Here is a 6,892-nt window from a genome sequence, read left to right on the forward strand (position 1 = left end):
GCAGGTTCCTTAGCTGACACACAAGCTATAGGATCTTTCCAATGATGTCAGTGGGATTTTAAAAACAACACACTACTCGTTTTCTGGCAATCAATACGTAGCAATCTTGTAATGATCAATATGGAGATCAATCAATTGACAAAGGAAACACTGAAAGAATCATCCTATATTTCTACAGAATGTTTAACTGGGCAGTAAATCCTTTTTGGAAAGACTTTGTCCTTTTCTACAGCCGTGTGGTTGTAATCAGTTAAGGCACAACCCCTGTTATAACCTTAGCGAAGTACTAGTGTTGTACTGGAGACCAAGTGTAAATCAAATAATGTAGGTATTACTAAAGGCTCTGTGTAACATCGTATTAGTCTAGTCCTATGGTACTAAAGTCTTTGCAACAGCTATTACAGCGTTCCACTGGCAGAATGGGGTGTATTAGGAGGCTTTGCTCTTTGAAGAGCAGAACAGCTCACTAGCAGGTGTCTGTTTGGCTATTATTGAATAACTAGTTGATTTTTTGCCATGGAAACTAGTGGTGTCAACAATGATCAAGTCGGCAAGTTCCAGAATCGATCCGGCAACTTTTTAAAGTTTCAATTACTTCGATGGATATTTCGGGAGCAAATGTTAAATTAAATAAAAGCACTTCAAAACATTGTTAGACTGATACAGACTGATACAGAAAACAGCCAATAAATTGTTGCTCAGTATCTGACTACATGTATTGCCTCATCATGACTGATTAAACATTTGCTTTGCTTTCAGTAGAAATGTAATGCATTGCAATGCATTGTAGAATTGAATCGGATCGGATCGGATCGGATCGGATCGCATAGAATTGAATCGAATCGAATCGCTACCTCCCGAATCGTGATCGGATCGGATCGTGAGGGCAGTGTCGATCCACACCACTAATGGAAACCCCATAACAGTCTTGGGTTATACAGTACAGGTCACAGGTCAGGATGCCTGATATGCTACACTGAAAAGAATGGAAATCAGGGGTTGTTGAATGTTTAAGTAATTATTTAGTATATTGAAAATGATTGTTTCATGTTCCTTCTCCAAACATGTATAAATCATGTAGAACTATTATATTCAGGACGGTGAACAATTTGTTAGATAAATTCATGCTGAGAAAACATGAAATTGTTTGGTTTTTTTTTTATCTCCGCCCAATCTGATTCTAAACACGTCATTAAAAACTCAAACGAGGTTGAGATGCTGCCTGGGCCCTGCCCTAGCGGTGACGCAACGCTTTTGAAATTGCCTCAGCTTCAGCTATGGTCGGCAATCAGGCGAAGTAGATCCAGAAATTTTCTGTTTCTCTCCTGCTTGTACAAGAGGTCATTTGTGGGAAGACAGTTGACAGTTGGAAGAAAAAAGATGATTCTAAGCACACTTATGCCGTGAGTGCACACCCACCATCTTTCCTTTCTCATCTGCCTCGACAAGAGTAACTACAGAATCGGCTGTGGAGGGAACAACGTTTACACTTCGGAGATTATTTGACGATGGAAGGATTTATTGGCAAGGTAAAATTACTAATATCTTTCCGAAATGTTGAGTTTGAGTTGAGTTCGATGGAACATTAGGTTCAGTGGCCCTATTGTGTAACACGATGTCAGTAGGAAGCCTGGCTAAAAAATAACGTTCACCGGTGTTAGCGTGGCTAGCTAACTGGCCATTGAGACTCTCAATGTAACTGGCTCATCATTGCCAAGGACATACCGGTACAAGTCTTTACGGTAGTTATGTCTGTTAGCATCGTGAAGAACTTTTTTCACTTCGGAGATTAAAAGACGAGTGAAATACTTATTTGCAAGGTAAAGTTAAAAAAAAAAATCCGAAATGTTGAGTTCGAGGGAACATTAGGTTCAGTGCCCCATATTGTGTAATACAGTGTTAGCAGCGAAGGCTGGTTAAAATTAACATTCACCAGTGTTAGCATGGCTAGCTAAATGGCGCGTAATTGCCAAGGACATGCATGTCATAACGGTAGTTCTGTCTTGTAGCAGCTAAATGCACATTACTTAATGTCATTATCTTTCCGTTATTTTGTATGTATTGTGTGATTGTACTAAACTTGGTCTTGTTTGGTAAGTTAGCCTTGCTTGATTATGGTACTGGGGTGCAGCAAGTAGATGGTATTCATGCACATTTTCAGAATGTTCCATGCACATTTAACACATGTAATGCTTTAATTTTTTCATCACTGTGCGCATGCAACAGTTGGTCAGAAAAAAAAGATGTGACTGTTTTCGTCTCTCTCTCTCTCTCTCTCTCTCTCTCCCTCTCTCTCTCTCTCTCTTCTCTCTCTCTCTCTCTCTCTCTCTCTCAGGTGAATGTGGCGTTGTAAGGGGCGCTCATAGTCGTTCCAACAAGACACGATTTGCTGACCCATTATAAGCGCAAACTCAGGACTTCGGTCGCCCTGCAAGGTATTCATGCATGTTTTCAGAATGTCCATGCACATTTAAGACATGGAATGCTTTAATTTTGCATCACAGTGCATGCAACAGTTGATCAGAAACAAAAAGATTTGACTGTTTTCATCTCTCTCTCTCTCTGTCTGTCTGTCTGTCTGTCTGTCTCTCTCTCTCTCTCTGTGTCTGTCTCTCTCTCTCTCTCTCTCTCTCTCTCTCTCTCTCTCTCTCTCTCTCTCTCAGGTGAATGTGGCGTTGTAAGGGGCGCTCATAGTCGTTCCAACAAGTCACGATTTGCTGACCCATTATAAGCGCAAACTCGGGACTTTGGTCGCCCTGCAAGGTATTCATGCATGTTTTCAGAATGTCCATGTACATTTAAGACATGGAATGCTTTCATTTTGCATCACAGTGCATGGAACAGTTGGTGAAAAATTCAAAAAAACGGGAAAAACTTGACTGTTGTTCTCTCTCTCTCTCTCTGTCTCTCTCTCTCTCTCTCTCTGTCTGTCTCTCTCTCTCTCTCTGTCTCTCTGTCTCTCTCTCTCTCTCTCTCTCTCTCTCTCTCTCTCTCTCTCTCTCAGGTGAATGTGGCGTTGTAAGGGGCGCTCATAGTCGTTCCAACAAGGCATTTTGCTGACAGCAAGGCGATTTGCTGACCCATTAGAAGCGCAAACTCGGGACTTTGGTCGCCCTGCAAGGTATTCATGCATGTTTTCAGAATGTCCATGCACATTTAAGACATGGAATGCTTTAATTTTGCATCACTGTGCGCATGCAACAGTTGGTCAAAAACAGAGACTTGACTGACTGTTTTTATCTCTCTCTCTTGCTCTCTCTCTCTTGCGCGCTTTCTTTCTTTCTTTCTTTCTTTCTTTCTTTCTTTCTTTCTCTCTCTCTCTCTCTCTCTCTCGATTTTTGAAGTAGACGAGTTATGCCCTATATTAGTGTTTCTCAACGGGGGCGGTAGGGAGCTCTAGGGGGGCGGTGGGAAGGATACAGCCGATAGGGAGAGGTGCTTAGTTGCTATTGGGGGGCATTCTTTTTTAATACTAAGGGGGGTGTTGTCAGGCTTATGATGAGGTCAAGGGGGCGTTTGTTCAAAAAAAAGCTTGAGAACCACTGTCCTATATGAAGTTAGCATAGAGTTTGGCATTATAAGTTGTATGTGATTTGTCTCTTTTGTGTCTTCAGATAAATGCTGAATTCAAGAGAATAACTACAATGCCCTTGCAGTCGAGATTCCTGTCCCAGCTAGACATATTGTCTGACAAGCTGCTGAAGCTGTTGAAAAAACGCCTAGAGAACATTTTGGCTTGCATGACTGAGGTAAGAGAATTTGAGAATTTTGGGATAGTGCTGATTAGTGTTGACATAGAATTCCATGAAATAATAATTTATCCTTCCTTGATGCAGGATGATGTTGATGGGGGATGTGAATGCATCCTGAAGGCATTGTATGTGTTCCTTGTTAAAATTCCATAAATAAATGTAATCCTTCCTTGATGCAGGATGATGATGACATTGATGGAGGACGTGAATGCATCCTGAAGGCATTGTGTGTGTTCCTTGTTAAAATTCCATAAAATAATGTATCCTTCCTTGATGCAGGATGATGTTGATGGAGGACGTGAATGCATCCTGAAGGCGTTGTGTGTGTACCTCAATGAAGACCCCAAATGTCTACTTCGCGCGTTTGTGGTGAGTACAAGCAGTGTGCTGTGCATGTCGCAAGGTGATGATGTTCTCTGTGCCCCTTCTCCGTCTCAGTCTTTTTCCCCTTTCTCTGTCTTTCTGTCTTCTCTCTCGCTCTTTCACTCTCTCTCCCCTCTCTCACACTTCACTATTTCTGTCTCTCTTCTGCCACACTGTCTCTCTCTGTGCCCTCTCTCTCTCTAACCTCCATAGCGCAGAGCCTATGTTTTAACCTTACTGTCACTGAAATTGTAATGGTTATGTCTGAATCTGTTACTTATGGCTCTCGCTACTGTCATTGCAATGTTATGGTAGTTGAGTACTTTCAGCAAAAAGTGAGCAGGCCTGCAGCCTACCCCATCCGCAGGGGCTACATTCCCTTTGGCCCAAAAACAGGGTACGGCGTAGACGTAGAGTTTTCCATGAAAGGGATGTTGGGAGTTCCTTCTATAAACCACCAACTCCAAACACTAACCCATTTTCCCAACAAACTCCAACTGAACAACTGTTCTTTTGTTTGATCTTCTCTTTCGTTTGACTGTTCCCTCTGCAGGCACAAGACGAAATCCAAGTGCAAGAGGGAATGGAGGAAACGACTGTAGGGATCTACATCGTCAAAGCAGATGCCACCAGCAAAGCAGATGACATTGGCATCATTTTGGAAGGCCAGCAGGTGTTGCAGGATGTGGATAATGTGCCATTGGCTGTCGCGTTGTTGTTTGGATTGATTTACGCCCTAAATCTGAACTACCCCGACGGCCTCAAGCGCACTTTTGAAGTCCTGCAGAAAATTATCATGGAGCTGGAAGGCACCATGCTGTCCAAAAAGGTTCAGGTACTGAAAAAACAACTCATTTAAAACACACACACACACACACACACACGCACACACACACACACTCTTACTGGAAGAGACTGAGCCTCGGAGCAAGCATTCAAAACACACACACACACACACACACACACACACACACACACACACGTACTGGAAGAGACTGAGCCTCGGAGCAAGCATTCAAAACACACACACACACACACACACACACACACACACACACACACACCACACACACACACACACACACCACACACACCACACACACACACACACACACACGTACTGGAAGAGACTGAGCCTCGGAGCAAGCATTCAAAACACACACACACACACACACACACACACACACACACTCGTACTGGAAGAGACTGGGCCTCACCTCAGAGCAAGCATTCAAAACACACACACACACACACACACACACAATCATACTGGAAGAGACTGAGAGAGCAGAGCAAGCCTGAACGAAATGAATGACTTGGCTAAGTGTTCTGTTGGAAAAGTTCAATTTGCATATTGGGTCTCACTGTCAAATAGCTTGAAGTCATGTCCCTGGACTAAAATTTGACTAAGGTCTACAGAATTTGTGTGCATTTAGGAGGTCATTGCTTTTTAGATACTTTGACAAGAGTTAATTTTCAACATTTGTCTACGTAATGTACCTGAAGGGTCTTTCATGATCTGGCTGTTCAAAATGAATTGGAAATACATTGGAGTTTTCATTGTGAAGTAGCCTAAAGTTATGTCCCTGAACTAAAACTTTACTACTGTCTACAGAATTTGTGTATCTATCTATCTATCTATCTATCTATCTATCTATCTATCTATCTATCTATCTATCTATCTATCTATCTATCTATCTATCTATCTATCTATCTATCTATCTATCTATCTATCTATGCAGCTCCCCATTGACATTTCCTTTTGTTCTCTCAAAGCTGTTGGCAAGTGCTTGTATGTTTTGGTACAATCATAATGAATGTTTTGAAATGAAGGTGCCTTTTATCTTCTTGGATGTAGTTTTGTGTGTGCATTTAATGCTCTCTCTCTCTCTCTCTCTCTCTCTCTCTCTCTCTCTCTCTCTCTCTCTCTCTCTCTTCTCTCTCTCTCTCTCTCTCTCTCTCTCTCCAAAATGACTTGGCATATTGGGGGTGTCAGTCACTTTTAACTGAATGAGTTAAGCTGTTGAGTACCGTTGGAAAGTGTATTTGATGAAATAATCATAATAAAAAAACCTGCAGTTTTTAAGTCAGTTTAAGTCTCTTCATTCTCAGGTATAAAAGCATGTAAATATTGGTTGACCAAGTAGCAATATATAACAATATAAACATGATATATCTGTTTACAGTGTATGACCGTATATGAGCGTCTGATCAAGTAGCAATATATATAGGACATAAAAACATGGTTTTATACATAAAATAAAATATTTACATCAAAACAATTTCTGTGTTAAGTTAGCACAGAAATTGTGTTTATGTAAATGTTTTATATATTTTATAAAATCATGTTTTTATGTGCCATATATATTGCTACTTATCAGACATTCATATACTGTCATACACTGTAAACTGACTGATATCATGTTCAAATGACATGAAAACATTATTTTCAGGAAACAGGATAATAACATGTGCAACCGATGTCCATGATATTATCATGTAAATGAAACATGAAAAAAACATGTTTCTTGCAAAGCAGAAACATGTATTATACATGAAATAAGAACTGAAATAATACATAAAATATTAACATGAAAATATCATGTTTGTTCTATAAGCCAATATCATGTTTGAATGACATGAATACATTATTTTTAGGAAACATGAAAATAACATGTGCAACCGATGTCCATGATATTATCATGTATATCTGAAATAACTTTTCTTTCAGTGTAAGTAGCATAGTAAAGCAACATAGCCATTGGAATTAGCAGCAG

At 40.5% G+C, this 6,892-nt stretch overlaps 1 long non-coding RNA gene across 1 annotated transcript; it reads left to right on the forward strand.

Annotated features, from left to right (window-relative positions):
- The first annotated feature begins 1,173 nt into the window (after nucleotides 1-1,173).
- LOC134460019 (uncharacterized) lies at nucleotides 1,174-3,701 on the forward strand. Its single transcript, XR_010036950.1, has 5 exons — nucleotides 1,174-1,529; nucleotides 2,336-2,435; nucleotides 2,664-2,763; nucleotides 3,005-3,121; nucleotides 3,615-3,701. It is a non-coding gene; the product is annotated as an uncharacterized LOC134460019 (long non-coding RNA).
- Nucleotides 3,702-6,892: the final 3,191 nt, after the last annotated feature.

This window comes from Engraulis encrasicolus, chromosome 12 (genome assembly GCF_034702125.1).
Source record: "Engraulis encrasicolus isolate BLACKSEA-1 chromosome 12, IST_EnEncr_1.0, whole genome shotgun sequence".
NCBI classification, from domain to species: domain Eukaryota; kingdom Metazoa; phylum Chordata; class Actinopteri; order Clupeiformes; family Engraulidae; genus Engraulis; species Engraulis encrasicolus.